The following is a 16884-nucleotide window of genomic DNA, read 5'->3' as shown; positions in this document are numbered from 1 at the left end:
AGGTCCTAGGAGGTTAAACACGTGTCACCATTCATTTGTCAAATGTTGAAAATAAAGTTAAACATTTATCATATTCATGTATTATTAAAACCTAACTATTATAGAAATGTTAATTAACTCAATATTTTTAGTCATTATCTGCTAGCTTAACATGGGATTCCCTGAGGCAGCAGCACTTTTTTCTGTATTAGCTTATAGAGCTAATTTTATCCAGTGCTAACTGAGATGCCCTTTCTGACACAATCCCAAAGGGATTTTTCCCTCATCCTGCGGCTTGGCCAATCAGCTAATCAATAAAAGACACAGGTTGGCTTATTTTGCATTTATGCGGTGTTGGAATAAACTAGAAAAATGAGTTCACAGCTGATAAAATTTACATCAATCCCTTCTTAAGTTAGAACAGCAATCGAGAAAGTCTAGTCCAAAAGAAAAAAGTAAATATTGCACTGATACGTGTCAATGAAAGTGACATGAATTAGAGAAGTCGCTTATTATATATTATATTATTTACACTCATGACACATTATTAGCAGCCTTGAAGCCAATGGGCTACAGCCTCAGAAGTCCACACCAAATGCCACTCCTGTAAGCTAAAATCAGCAAACTGTAGGTAACTATGCAGCAACATGTTGTCTGTCATGTCGATATGGACCAAAATCTGTCAGGAATGGTTCCAGCACCTTGTTGAATCTGTGCCATGAAGAATTTAAACTGGTTTGAAGGGAAAAGGGGGTCAAATATCTTACAATAAATATTTATTTATTACAAGCAAGAATCAAATGCTTTGTATCTTTTTTATACAAAAAAGCAAAGACACAAAAAAGTTAACATTTGCGTTTTTGTTTGTTTTACTTTCAGTAATTCATATTATGGTTTTTATATGATTGCTATAAATAAAATACTTAGACGTTTTGCTAACAAGAATTCTTTTGGTCCTCTGCTAGGAGGCTGCTGTGGTTTCACATATATATTTATATATTACAATATTTATTATATAAAACACAAGTATTAGTAGTAGTGCTGGTAAAAATTTACAAAAGATTAACTGCCCCCGTGGAGCCACTGCTGCTTGAAAATTGGCCATATTGAGCAATGTTACCACCAATTATTAAGGACATGTGACTGTGGAGCTCTGAAGTGGCCGTATACCCACAGTGTAGGCCCACACTTAGGGCTACACCTGGGCCTCAAAGCAGACCAAGTGTGTGCAGGCTGAGGTTAATGTTTGGGCCCACTGGGCACATCTGGATACAGTGTGCCCTACCATGCTGCCCCACAGAAAACCCACGCCTACCATTAGTGGACAAGCATGGGCATTTACTGCTGTGGATCCACCACAGCTTTTTTTAAGCAGACAGCTGGTTGTGTCTCTTTCACTAATGGATAATTTTCTAGTTTATAAGCACAGTTTGCTGGAAAACATTTGCCATAATGAAACTGAAGGCCTGTGTTTATATGGCATTTACCCCCACCCTTAACATCATTAGCACCTCCTGTTACTGTAACATTAACAGTATCTGTGTGCAGAGCAGTGAGAGCGCTGTAGTGTGAACCGGGTGCAGCAGACTACGATATATAAGAGCAGACAGCTGTCATGGTTGGTCTGCATTCAACCCACTGGCTGCGTTCACACAACCTCGCCTCTGTTTACACAAAGTGAGGGCAGAGCAGTGTTACCTGTCCCCAGAGAGCACACCCCTGCTCCTCTATAACCCAAAGTCAAATTCATGAGTCTTATGTTATGATAATTGGGTTGTCTTCTTATTGTAGGGAGGCTTTGGGTGATCGTGATGCTTTATAGTCAAGCAGTTTATCATATTCATGACTGCAGCTGGGCCAAATGGAGGGTAAGTCTTTTAGTCATCTCTACTTTGGAGGTTATGGTTGAGTTATTTAAGGTGTTTATTCCGATCAAACCTGGGATTCACACAGTTACTGTGTAAAATCACTGTGGTGGGATTACTAGTACAAATGCTGCTTGGTTTAAAGGTTATGGTTAAATTAAACCCATTTTGACTGAGCAAATATAACCAGCTATCACAAATCTACATGCATACTGGATATTAGAAGACATACATTTTTGTATATTTGTGTGTATGCAGTATTAGCCTGCTGTTATAATTTTTTTTTTAAATCACCACTGTTCATCTGTTATTATATTCTTTTGTCAAAGTCATCCAGTGACTTAAAGATAACACGTTTTTACATTTGTAGACAATATCCACTACTTCTACTTACACACAACGACAGAAACACATCACAAATAAATAAAAAATACCAAAAGTGTCAGAAAACACAAACAATAAAAATATTGCAAAATTTTAACAACAACAAAACCACAAACTGAACATATTCAGAAAACACAACACAATGCAACAACATTTTAAAGAAAACACACAAGAACTACACAACAAAACTGGGCATTTCAGAAACACAACAAAACCAAAACTTTAAGATAAGATAAGATAAGATTTGTTGATCCCACAACGCGGAAATTTTTGCGTCACCTCAGCTCAGGTACAAATATCAGAAGGAAATACAAAAATACAAATAAGTACAATCAGTGAAAAAAAGTAAGATAATACACTATATACAATGGTAACATACACAGTATACTATTCCTATTTATAGACAAGTACACACACACATGTACACACTAAATATACATATGTATACATATACAGACATATATACCTGCACATACACATGGAAGGTCCATTATGCATGAAGTGGTGACCGTGGATGTTCACAGTGTCCATTAGAGCAACATTTCAGAAACGTAACAAAAAGGAATGAGCAACACTACACCAGTGACGGAAAGTTTCAGAAAACACAAACCCAACAACAAAAGCAGAATACACCACAAAATAACAACCAAATCAAAAGCGTAACAGTTTAGAAAACATGACACTTCAGAAACACACACAGATAACACAGTTTAAAAGAAAACAACAAACCAAAAAACACAACAATAACAAAACAGAATAAAACAGTTGAACTATGTTTTCTGTGTTATTGCATTTTGCACCTCAGCACCACTGTGTCCAATAAATCATATCAACTTTAACATTCTTACATGTGTAATAATAATCGTAAATGAGGCAGATACATTCTTATTCATAAGGCTTATAAATCTTTCTTGCTGACTTACAGTCTTCCAAAACATGAAGGAAGTTATTGTCCTCATTCCCTTCTGTCTGTCCCAAAAGGTTTGTAATGAATTTAAAAAGAAGGGAATTTTACATTTACAAAACCCGCCTACTGGAATCAGATGCAAAATCCACAAAACTTAACTTAACTTAGCGGTTTATGCAACTAGTGTTGGTTGTTCTGTTTCTTGGCCAGAGACAAATTGTGACTGAGGTGCTGTAAAAATGTACACTCATGTAAAAATTGTGATTCTTCACCCCTTCCTCTCATAATTTAACCCTGCACGTAATAATAATCTTCTTAAGTGTTACAAATGCCACAAATTCCCTTTATGTTCTTAAACCTTTGATCCTGGAGTTCCTCAGGGAACTGGCCCGGTACCCCTGTGGTTTCTGTTGGGGCCTTTCATATTTCACAGTGTGCAGGCATGATGGTGTATTTTAAAACATCTTAAGCACATTACGAGCGTGCCGCACACCATTCTGTCTGTATAATCACATTTGGGAACGACATGCATCATTATCAAGGGAGGAAATTAACATTCTCATCCACCGGCCACAATAGTTGGTGCCTTCCAAATTTTGCCAGAGCCTTTCACCATTTCACCAGCCAAATATGATGTCTGTAAAGCAGTCTCGTTGGGATGGGACGTTACGGGCATGTAGCTGCAGGCTGGTGGTATTTTTCTACCTTTAACAGATTAATGTTTTCAGACAGTGTTGTTTCTTTCCATTTTATATTGATTGTTGTGAGCTGATCAGAGGAGTAGCAGAGAAAAGCTGAAATGTAATGATTCAGAGTCACATTTTCTGTTCTCTTTGCTGCTTGTGCCATTTAGATATAGCCTGACTATATGGATTAGAGAGCAGACATAGTGCTTATAATGGATATGCTCTATTAATCATTAAAAATCAGTTAGAGCAGGCTGCCTGTGAGCTTAGTGTTCTTCAATGGTTTGGTTAATGATGGATTATGGCAGTAATTAACTTGAGATGAGAAAGAAGTGCTTTAAAGAGCCTGCAGAGTGCATAGTGTCAGTGAGTGGACTAATTATGACAAAAAACTTGTTTTCCAGATGTATCAACATCTGCGGCCTCCAACAGATCCTGCTGTCAGATGGAGTACATGACCCACATCTGCACAAAAGTGGAATCATCAAAAGGGAATATCTAGTGTATCTACAACATTACCTTAATACATGCCACATTTTAAAGCCTTTTATCCCACTCTAGTTAAAATATGTCTCTCAGCTTATCTCTCATTTAAGTTTAGTACAAATTGTTTCTTATTTTCGTAGCTTTGTGTGATTACATTTTGCAAGTTTTTTGCAAATAAGAGCTTGAAGGATGGGATGGTGGTGACTCAGGGCTTTTCTGTGGGGAGTTTCCATGTTTGCTACTGGTGATTCCAAATTGGCTGTGGATTTGAGGTGGATAAAGTTTGACTTTTCTAATGCTCTTTGAGCTGTCAGTAAGATCCATTCTATTCCAAGTCCCACCATTACATAGACTGTATATAAAATATGGATGTAGTCACCATGCCACCTGTTGGTTTGTAAAGTTCCATCTTAAAGCCTTGAGTTCACTTTTTTATTTGAAAGCTGTAAGAGGCAAGTGGGAGACCTGACTAAGAAACTGAGGGACACTGCAAGCTCAAGCTGCTTTCAGCTGCTGCCACAGGTGTAGCTACGTGAGATGGAACCACATATTTGATTTGGCACCAGTTTTTATGCTGGATGACCTTCCTGACACAAACCTTCTCAGGGATTGTGTCTTTTCTGAGAACCAGGGATCTTTTGCATGTTAGGTGATTGTGTCATACTATATTCTAAATAGGAACATTACGTGCAAGACTTAAAACTCATAAAAGCATCAAGAAAAGGCTTACCAGCATCATGGATCAGGTGCAAAGCATGTTTTTCCTTTGGTTTTCCATTCATTTATGAGCAGAGGACCTGTTGGAAGCGCAAAGAAATTTAACAATTTCTTTCACCTTAACTTGTTCTATCAAAAACATGACCAAAATTGCTAGAAAAAAATGAAGTCCAGAGGGCAAGAGTGCTCGGTTATATTAGAATGTCTTTTAAGTAATAATCCTACAGTCCTGCAGAAATCTATGCTTCACAAACAAAATATTGCTTTTTTGATAATCAATCTATCAGTTTATCAAGTTCTGTGTCAATGGGGGGTGGGGGGTGGGGGGTCAGTAGGTCAACAGCCTATCACAGGGCTATCCTAATAATGAATCCACAGCACATTTTAAACTTGAACCTGAGATTTTATTGCAGCTGTCGAGTCCCAGTAAATGGGGTCTAGTGATGCCAGTGTCTTTTGATGTGGACCCTCGGGTACCCGCTTCAAGAAAATATGATATAATAAAAACATCATGTGAAGCAATTAACAGACATGCAAAAACAATCATCGACTACTCTTTCAAATGAAATGCTAGTCAAACAGGTAACATAAAGACTGAACAGTCAGTTGTCAGATTACAGGGCTTCTTTGTTCTCGGGATAAAAGGGTCGAGGTTCTGGTTGCATCTAGCAGAGAGACAGGATATGATGTAAGATGCTTTGTGTGGTGATGTCAGGAAAGGTAAGTCTTTTAAACGTGTGACATGAGTAAACCGTGACATAATTTACTAATTATAAAGCACCTGCAAACAGAAAATGAGATAAGTCATTTATAAAGACTGTACAAGCTGCTTTTAGTTTCCTGCCCTAAAGTTTCCAAAACTCTGTCAGCGTGTAGCCCACACCGCCAAAAAACTACAGGTGCTTTTTTTTTCTCAGCAGCTAAACAAACACCTCTGACGTGCAGGAGAAAGTGCAAAAAGATGCAAGCTCTGTAGCTGTGACCTTTCCCCTTGTACAGGCAAACACCTCCACACCGTACTCACAGCAGCCACCACCCTCCCACCTCCCCAGGCACAGCTGCCTGGACTTCAAAGGAGGAAGAGTGGCGCGATGGCAAAGTTGCACTGCAGCACAAAGTTTACCTTCTGTGTCTCCTTTCTCATTTCACTTTTTCCACATTAATGGAAACCGTTAATCTTAGCAAAAGGGGTATTAACTGGTTTGCAGTTTGTTCCATCTGCTGAACTTTGTCACCTTTGACCTGTACGGTTGGTACTGTTTTTGACGTTTTGCACAAATGCAATCAGGCTGCAAAATCTTTTGCTGCGCTTGTAATCTTATATCTATGAGATACAAACCAGGTTTCCCCTAAGAGGTCAGCAAATTTAAGGATGGGTGACTCGAGGTGAACATGAGAGACTGCATCACAACACATTTCTGATGTAATCATCTACCCATCCATTCATCAGTTTTCTTAACTATTTATCAGATTCAGGGTCACAAAAGGCCTGTAGCCTATCCCAGCTGTCATTTGGCAGTTTTAATCATGTTAATACTAATTACATACTTCATGGTAATGGGGATGTTCTGCATTTAGAAGGAGACAGACATGTCATTAAAAAGACAAAGACAACACAAAAGAAGCCTGCAAAGTATAAATAGAGAAAGTCTGAAAGTGCTAATCAAAAATAAAATCATAAAAGCAAAGACAAAGAATAGAAGGACAAAATAAACCACATAGTGATGAAAGAACAAAATGAAACTTGCTGGAAGTGGAAATATAAAAGTGTTACAACAAGCCAAAACTAGTTTATAAAGAAGTCTTACAAAAAAAAGATATAAAATCCAAGAGGACTAAAACAGGTGCCCTGGGGAACTCCTGCCTCTGTTTATGACGTGGCAAAAGCCACTCGATTCATGCTTTTCAACTCACTGCTGATATTTAAAGTTGACCTATTTTCCTTTTTCTCATTTTCTGTCAAAACTGTTCCGTTGGTGGAAGTTTATATTAAACAAGGTCAGCATTTCAAATAATGAATGAGGTCAGTGTGTAAAGCTTCAGACCGATCTAAATGGTCAGTTTCACACAGTTTGTTCTAGTCTTGGACCTGCATTATGTCACTGAGAGGAGACATCCTTATGTGTTCCTCTCAGCTCAAATCTTTTCTGTTTGTGGGGCTTCAAACCTAAAAGGAAGGAGCTGGTATATATAGTACTTGCCCAATATAAGATAATTAAGTTTGTTTTGAATTGTGACTCATGCAAAGCTACTCTAGTAGAGTACAGTAAAATCTTACAGCTGGAAATATCAACAGAGAAAACAATCAAACAGTAAATTGGTAGTTATTTCTGGAAATCTTATGAATAGTTTTAATGTTAGTGATAGCACTGTTAATAGTAGAAAAAACCCAAAAACTCTTTTATAGGTTTAGCCTATAAAGAAGCAGCATTAGCAGTGGTATTGAACCTCAGTAAGCAATGCTGTTTTACCACGCAAAATACTGCAGTCGTATATCATTGTTTCAGTGACTCTGAGCACTTTTTCTGCTGCTGCTGTTCAAGCAGGACAACAGGGAGACTTTTTGTCCTGGCTGGGATCAATCGTTCCATAGATGACGCCCACCCAGCCAGGCCTCTCTGTGGGCGGCCGGTAGCCCAGCAGCCCAGCAGGCCGGCCCAGTCCAGCCCTGCCTGGGCCCTCCTCCGGCCCCCGCAGCATGCAGGGCCAGCACAGCAGGAGAGCCACGCTTTACATCTGAAAGCTTTCAGCTGGCACTCCAGTGAACTTTAAAGTCACTGAAGGACAGCTTTTCTTTTACTGTGATCTAGTTTCTGCTGAAGGAGGGATCTCTCCCAACCAATCAGATGTGAGGGGGAGAAAGATACAAGGTCTCTGTTAAAAACTCTAATTGCATTTTAGCTTTCAGAGAAGAGAAAAAAGATACATTAATTAAAGGTACTGCTGCGTATTCTTGTGTTCCTATTCTCTACTTTTGTAAATATATGTTTATTGGTTCATAAAATAGACTATAAATAAAACAATATAATCATGAAAGACTTAAAGGTCAGTGACATACTTTCAGCAATGGGAAAGGCTGCAGAAGTGTGAAATATGGCTTTTTTTTAAATGTAACTTCATAGCTTGGAGATTTCCAAGTAATACAGAGCAAGATTTCCAGAAAACTGGCCAAAGAAAATCTAAAAGTCCCTTCACTACCATGCTGTTAATATATACCATATGAAAGACGTCACCATTCTGTCATCACCAATTTGACCATAATCATCTTTTTAAAAGTAGATATGATGAGTGAGGGTGGAGCTGGGAAACCGAGAAACCTGACCTGATGAAAGTTACACTTGTGCAGTTATTAAATATTGTATTTAATAAAGCTAAATATGCAATATGCAAACGCCTTTTAAGTGATGTTTGAAATTATCACCATGCTGTCTTGTTTTTGTATCTTGTCAGTTTTTACAATCTTGCACGTTGTCTCTTCACAGTCATCTCACAACACGTTGGAAAGTTTTGATGGAAACACTTGTTGCCTATGGTTGAAAAGACACATTGCTTCTGTATTTGCATTGTTTTTTGCACTATTAAACTTTACCAAAGTCAACAACCCTTCCATTACACACACACACACATACACACACACGGCAGTGAATCAAAGCTGCTATTTATTTTTGTGTGTTTGCAAAAACCTGTTCTTTACTGACCTAGGATCGTCAAGCAGCAGCTAAGTATCCACCGATCTGTCTGCTCAGATTAGAATCGGGTTGGGTGTTGCCAGGTTGTAAGTGTGTAGACTGGAAATTAATGGTAGCATTAGATGAACACAGAAAACTCACTAATTCTCTTTTATAATTATTGATAACAAAGTGTGAGGGTCACGTACACGTAAGAATGGAAATGGTCTTAAAGTGGCAGGTATGAAATCTTTTGCATCCACAGAGTCTCATCTCCTCATGACTATTAGAAATAATACAGCTTTAAAGCTCTCCAGTGTCAGCTTCACTTTTCAGACCCGGGAGATGTCCATCTTTTATACACAGTCTGAAAATGCTTAAAAACAATTTCACTCATAGTTTGGGAACTCCTACATGAGATTTCTTAAGATTTCTCGCCTATGCCGGCTTTAATGTTCATTCGTTCTTGTATTTTCTGATGTTGATGCTCAAAATCTCAGAGTCGCTTGTAAAAATGTTTATTCTTCAACACAAAACTCTCTTCTTTTTAGAAATGTGGCTTTGATTCATAATGAAAAACACATTTTAGGTCTTGAAACATAAAAAAACTGCAGCTGAAAAATTTTGTATTCGATGCACCTTGCTGACACTGAACTGATCATCTGTTAGTGGATGAAAACAGTAAGAGAATAAGTGAAGGTTAAAAATTAAACATGCAACATATAGACATTTAAATGGCCTTTCCTTACAGTGCCATAAAAGTGTAAACTTTTATAAATGAGTCATTTATATAGAGAACCATAGAGGCGGAAAAAAAAATTAAATTTTGTTTCATATAGTTTTTATAGTTTGTTTGAAAAAATGTGCAGGAGGAAAAAGCCACAAAGCAAGTGACTGGAACATTTAACAGTTCAGTCTTTTACGCAGAACAAGCTTCTTTTCCTGGGTGACAAGCTTTACAATCTAACAACAACAAGGAGTTTTAAATGGGTAATTTAGGCGTCTGGTTACAGCTGACTCTTTGATTCAGAGTGGCTCCTAATGAGGAAGACATTACAGTGAGCTTAAATTCCTGGAGCACCAACGTCACAACCAACAAGCAGCGGGCACATTTGCATTTACATTTTAGTCATTCGCTGCTCCTCTACCGAACAGAAAGCAGATTAAATGTACTGATCCCCCACAGTCAGGACGTTCCCAGTTACATTTGCATTTTACTCACTTAGCTGGAGCTCTTTTACCTGGAGCAACTTCCAGTAAGTAACTCTGCTTTACTTCCTAGATCATTGATATGACAAGGAAACAGTGACAGGCAGAGCCCTGAAGCCGGGGACGCTGGAAGCTGAATTTCTGTGGAAAATATAAAGATGATCATAAATTGATTTATGATGCAGAACTGAGAAAGGGGCTGGATTTTACACCTACAGTGTCCGACCTCTGCAGGTTCAGGACAAAAATGGACAAAGACATAAGTATCTGATGCAGCTGGAGTAGTACATATTCAATTGAATTTTATTTAAATAGCGCAAAATCACAACAACAATTGCCTCAAGGCACTTTATATTGTAAGGTAAAGACCCTACAATAATACAGAGAAAACACCAACAATCATAGCAAGCACTTTGGCAAAAGTGGAAAGACTCCCTTATACGAATTAAATATAGTATATTAAATATTATAGTGTATTTATTTATACTATATAACCATTATTTACTATATAACTATTTATATAGTTAATTATGAAGAGTTTTAATGAACTACCTGAAATAAGTGAGGTCACCTTGGGCAGAGCCCCGTTTTTTAAGCTATTGCCGGCATTACTTGATGTCTTCAGACGGACAAAAACAACCACAGAAAAACTAACAATAACGTCAAGGTGAAAAATGACGGCAACACGGTATAAGAGAGAGGGATGGCACTCAACAGCTCTTGAAAAGAAATTCAGAGAATTTGGTAAAGGCAGCGGTTGTCCTGGTTCTGTCCTCAAAGAGTCAGTCGCCTTCTTGGATTGAGGGTAGAGGTTCACCACAATTTCAGGTGTGCAGTGGCAGAGATATCAACTTGTTAATGTAGTAAAGTTAACTGTCTTGGCTAGTAAAAGGAAACTGTATTCATTGTATTTTAGTATCATGTTTGTTCTCGTGCGAGGAGCAAGAGTTGTTGAATGTGCTGAGCTTGAGTCATATTTTGAAATTTAGATCTATAAGTGTTGGACAAAAAGCTTTTTTTTTTCAGGGCAAAGTTAGGCCTCAGTCACACAGGCTAGTCTGGTCGGTGACTAACTTGCAATTAGCATCTGTTATGGACAAATTTGTATTTCCTGACTGGTTGGTGAGTCTTTCCTGAAGTTTGCTGGGAATCACTATGACAGTATTAATGCTAATACTTCATTCACACAGTCCTAGAGACTGGCAGTCATAACCTGTTAGGGAAAAGTGCCCATTCTCCCAGGAGTTGGTGAGTGGTTGCTGGAGTTTGCTGGTAGTTGCTAATATCAAATAGATTGCAAAGAGGTATATGGTGCTGCATGGAAAACCTCTTGATTGCAAGGCTGCTAGCAGATTAGCATAGTTGCAAGTAGTGCAAAACAAACAACTTGCTAAGCACCAGTGAAACTCTAAAGATTGCAGTGCAAACCAGAAATGTAGAACATTTTTCTTCAAAGTAAAGATGAACGTTCTGAAATTTGTTGGTGGCAGCAGTAAGGTGCAACTTTTATGTTAAAAGGCAACATTTCACACTTGAGGTTTGTGTTGTACTATTCAAGCTTCCCTGACACACAGAGAGTAAACACCGAGTGTTTGCAAATAAGCCAGCTTCTCCCATGCAAAAATGTGACCACAGCAATCTGCTAGCAACCAAAGCCATCACAAGGAGGTTTTTGGTGCAGCTTCTTCCTCTTCAACCAGTGCCACTCAGTAATAATAAGCAACTTCCAGCAACCACTTGCCAATGGGGAATACACACTGTTGTTACCAAAGGGTCGCTAACCAGCCTCTAGGCCTGTGTGACTCTAGGCCTTAGCAATGTTTTTAAGTGGGGTTTTACCTCAGATTTGGACTGTTTTCATATCTTGGTGAACAGGACTTCAAAGTTACTCGCCATAAACATCATTACCTGGTTTGCTGACAAATATTTGCTTCTCAAAGGATTTTGGTCTTATCCATACCTTATAAGTAAAACACAGGATCTTCTGCATGTAGACTTCTGCACTGAAATCTGTCGCCATGTTGGTTTTTCTAGAGCCAGGAGTGCCCAGACAACAATGTGATTTGCTAAAGTACTGGGTAATGCTAGCTAGTTTGGTTAGCAAGCTGAATGCATAAACAGTATGAGTGCATCACACAGACACAGATATGTGTTAAATTAAAGTTCAACTGAACAAACGTCAAACAGAAAACTGATTAAACAGAAGTGTGAGATGGTCGAAAATTTACTCGTGTTATATTTTAGGGAGCAAGGAGCAGAGGGCTGAGTTTATTAAACTCCACCGAGACAACTGGTGACGCAAATCTGAAGGTTTGACCGTCCCATTTCACAGCCTCGCACTTCCGGCCTTCTCGGTTTTTGAAGGACCTGGCCCACGTGGACCGCGAAGGCCAGGTCCTTAGAAGGACGCAGCCTAGGAGTTGGGCATAGTTTATGTGGTGTGACTCACTGTTAAAGCCAACCTCAAGTGGACTTTAGAAGAACTGCAGCTTAGAACAACATGACTAAATTGAAACTATGACTCAACCCAGTTTATATGTATTTGCATCTGCTCTCATCTGGATCAAGCAGACCTAAGGTGCAAATATACAACTTTCTAACACACTAAATGTTCAGACCTTCACCATACTTAACCATAAATCTCACCACAGTTTCCATGTACAAACGAGATTTCCAACACATTTCTGAACGGTACCATTTTTTAATGCTTTCATATTCAACATGCATGCGCATTTAAAACTCTAAAACCACGAACACTTCTGACCAGTTTAGACATTAACAGCATTTGTTTGCAGCAGTCAGCTTTCTGTGCAGCCCTTGCAGGCAGTAATCTCCATGGATGATATCTGATATTTAATTAAAGGCGGATAAATCTTTATTTCCTCTGTGTGTTCGGCCCTCTTGTCCCTGCACTGTCTTATCAGTGTGTACATTAGTTGTCAGCATGTCTCTGCATTAATGTCACCAAGACAAATCCCTGTGCATTCATTGTGCTTGGCGATTAAAGTGATGCTGGTTGTGATGTGCTGCAGGGACGTGGGCAGGGTGATGTGGGTACTTGTGCGTGAGGAGCCCTAAGTTGCAGAGGTTTTTTTCTAATTGAGTCAGGGACTTATGCTGGCAAGGTAGGCGTGCGAGTGGGGGGGAGACTAATCCCAAGCTGCTGTTGTTTTTCGTGCCTGCTGGCTCGAGATCAAAAACTTAACAGCAATAATCATGCAAAATGTGTGGCTGCACTTCAAAGCCTGCCTCAACTTTGCTCACACCCTTGTAGCTTGCATTGTTTCATCATTTCTACCAGTTTTTCTTCTCTACTCCTTCCTCTCCTGCAAGGGATTTTTCCCCCCCCATTCTTTTTGTCGCATTTCAGCCTGTCAGCATGCGAGATGAAACGCCGATCTGATAGGTAGTCGTGACCTTTTTTTTCAGCAGCCCCAAATTAATACACTTAACAGATTAATCACACCTTCAGATCAGCTCAGAGCTGAGGTGTTTGTCACGCACAGACACACACCACACTGGAGGCCGCTGGTTTCCCTCTGACTGCAGTGTGTGGTCGTGGCTGAGGGAGTGTCAGCCTCTGCCTGGAGATAGCAGACATGTCAGACGTCAGCAGCGTTCTCAGGGTGAAGACGCTGTGGGCGGTGAGGGTCGCTGAGGCCTGTACGTGGCCAAAATGGGCAAATCCCCTCTACGTCAGCCCACGGCCTGTCAGCAGGGAGCTGCAGGGCTTCCCACTGAAGCTTTACAGGTGTTTATGCAGAGCATTTTTAAACCAGCAGAAAAACTCCACCGCCTCAGTGACGCTTGGCCCATTTGTTTGTAAACCCAGGACTTTCATTACACAGTAAATGATGCAGGTTTGGCCTGAGAGTGACCTTTTAAATCTGCAAAAATTTTAAAAAAAAAGCATCATGTTCCTCTGAATGTCAGGATTTTTCCAGTTGTGATAAATCCTTAAATGTCTCAATGGTGCGTCTGTTATGATACACGTATTTGTTTTTTGCTTATTCTCTCTTTATGAATGTGCATCACACTGTAAAATTTCAAAGGTACACAGTGTGGGAACAAGATGAGAATGTGCTGTGCTTATTAAGTTCAATACGCAGATGAGATTAAATTAAAATCCCCCAGAAGAACCCCACCTACTTAAAAAAAAGTTTTGACGCGCCACCGACCCAACTCAGCGCCAGTATTTCATATTATTGTAACCAAGTCATCATTTTTTTATAAATTAATCTAACTTTACAGCTGTGTATTCTGTAAATTATGCTAAAAACAAAGATTTTCACAAATATAGCAAAGTACATGAGCGGAGTAAGTAATTTAGCCCCAGTTTATTGAGTAAAAATGACTAATCTCTGGGATGTGATTATTCTATTCATCAGACACACTCTGATTATACGTGATGTATACATATGTGATATCTCACGAGCAGTATGTCAGACACTCGATCGCTTTAGGGCAGAAAATGGGAACAAAGCGAACCTTGTAGAGTTTGTAGTGAGAGGAGGTGGAGGAAGAAGCTGTTTCCATTTGTCATCTGAGAATTTACCACACTTACTTCACTCACTGCAATTTTTGTTTGGTTGTATTTTAGCTAAAGTCGCGTAGAACCGTTGATTAAGGCTATAGGTTTCAATATAAGTATTTTTTTCAAAAGCATCTTGTTATCAGTTAAACTCATTGTGTGCAATGCTGAGTGGACCTTGAGGTTTGATATTGATGAAGAAGCACCGACTCAAGTGACACATCAGAGGAAGTGTGACGGTCGATTGGCTTTTGTAGCGATTTAACCTTTCAGCTACAGTTCAGTCGTTCTAATCACAACGCCATTCTGCCGCACACTGAGCCCACTTCAGAGGAGAATGAGTCACTTTCAACATGTGTCACATCGATATACACATGGGAACGAGGCACCTTGAATATTCCCTCAAAAACTTGATATTAAAGCTGCAAATTTGCATGTTGGGATTTAAACCATGCTGCGTTTGTCAGTGAGTCAGTTGGTATTTTAGTCATTTTGTCGTTGAGGGTCTGTCTACAAAAAGCAGGCATAGACCGCCTTTGCGCATTAGTATATGGTGCCATTTTTTATGCCTCTCGCCTCACTGAAGTTATGTGAAGGTCTGTTCGTCAGCAAGATCGTGCAAAAACGACCTTGCAGAACTTCATGCAACTCGAGGCAGAGGTGGAGCAATCACTGCCCTGCCGCCAGAACGCCCACGCTCTCCTTTTAGGCGAAAACAGCCGCCGTTAAAGCACTAAAGTGACCAGATCCCAGTGGTGTTTCTGGGGGATAATGTGTCCAGCCCTGTCTCAAAACAAAATGTGAAACAGTGGGCACAAATTAGTAAGTAATGTCTTTTAATAAGAAGGACATTTTGTGTCAGAAGCCCATGTGACCAAGAAAACAAAGCTTTAAAAGATGTGGCAAGTGTTGTATTTTAAACCAAACTGTGATCTTTTTCTAAACTGAACCTGGTAGTTTTTAGTCATTTTTTGTGCCTAACCCTCACTTAATCCTATCGTATTTGAAAATGAAATGAAGAAGAAGATACTATTACATCAGATGTCCTTCCTGACACAACTCCAAAGGGATTTGTGTCTCCTCGGGAAATCGAACCAGGGATCTTTTGCTTGTTAGGCGACTGTGTAAACCAAAATCTGTGATGCCACCCCTCCAACTTCCAAATGTAGACTTTTTTTCCTTTTGAAAAAGAAAAGTGTGAAATTATTAATTTTTTCTACATGGACTCAAGCCAGTACAACAAAATTGGACAGATGACATGCTGCGCTCAGGGACAGTCGTGTTGAGGAAGACAAATTAGCCACAAGACCGTGGTGCTTGGGGCTCGTCTGAAATTTAGATGTCTAACTTAAAAAGATAAAAACATAATAAGTCATTCAGGTAGAGGTCATTTAAAGCCTCCATTACAGAACAGCTACGTGGTTGCTAGGGGAAAATTTGTATCCGCAACCAGTTATGAGTTTTACTGGAGGATATCACAGTCTGTCAGGGTTCCTGGGTCGTTGACCCAGTATTTTCTGTTCATGTTCACTGTTTACCTTCCATATGTTCCTGTTTTATTGTGTTAGCCTTCGTCTGTGTGCATTATGTTCTAGTTCTCTTCCCATTTATCATTAGTCAGATTAAGTCCAGCTGTTTACTCACCTTCTCCTAATCACTCATCATTCACCCTGTGTATTTCAGTTCCTCAGTTTCATTAATCCCTTGTCTTGTCATTGATGTTGTTAATCCCGTGTGTTCAGTCCAGTCAGCCAGCCAGCCATCTATCTCCTGCTCCCTTTGTGTCATCAATTCCATCTATCCTGCACCGTGAGTCCTGCGTTTGGGTGCTCTTCCTCGCATCCACACACGACCCCTGACACAGTCGCTGTGAAATTGATCACTAAAATCACAGTAACATACAGACTGATCAGTGACCCCTTTGTAGCTACTACTAGGTTGCCGTGGCTACCTGTAGTTAATAATAATGGACTGCATTTATATAGCGCTTTTCGAGACCCTCAAAGCACTTTACAATTCCACTATTCATTCACTCACTGGTGGAGGCAAGCTACAGTTGTAGCCACAGCTGCCCTGGGGCAGACTGACAGAAGCGAGGCTGCCATCACCAGGTAGGTGAAGTGTCTTGCCCAAGGACACAACGACCAAGACAGACAGAGCTGGAGATCGAACTGGCAACCTTCCAGTTACAAGATGAGCTTCTCTACCCCCTTCACCATGGTCGCCCCCTGTAGTTTGCATGGAAGACCCAACACGTCGGCAAAAACAGTTCCTAACTAAGTGAAGCTAAGAACATTTGCCATTACCTTTTTAAACATGATGGTTTGAATGTACAACTTTTACTTTAAAAGTGAACAGACTCTCTTTACTGTGTGGTTGCACTTTTTCACAGTTTCTCTACAGCTTAGTGAGTGGTTAGCAAGTATTTGCCAACAAGTTGGCATCTTTTAAA

The sequence above is a fragment of the Simochromis diagramma genome, unplaced genomic scaffold (genome assembly GCF_900408965.1).
Source record: "Simochromis diagramma unplaced genomic scaffold, fSimDia1.1 OVJJ01000107.1, whole genome shotgun sequence".
Lineage (NCBI taxonomy): Eukaryota > Metazoa > Chordata > Actinopteri > Cichliformes > Cichlidae > Simochromis > Simochromis diagramma.
Note: the sequence above shows the minus strand (reverse complement) of the source record.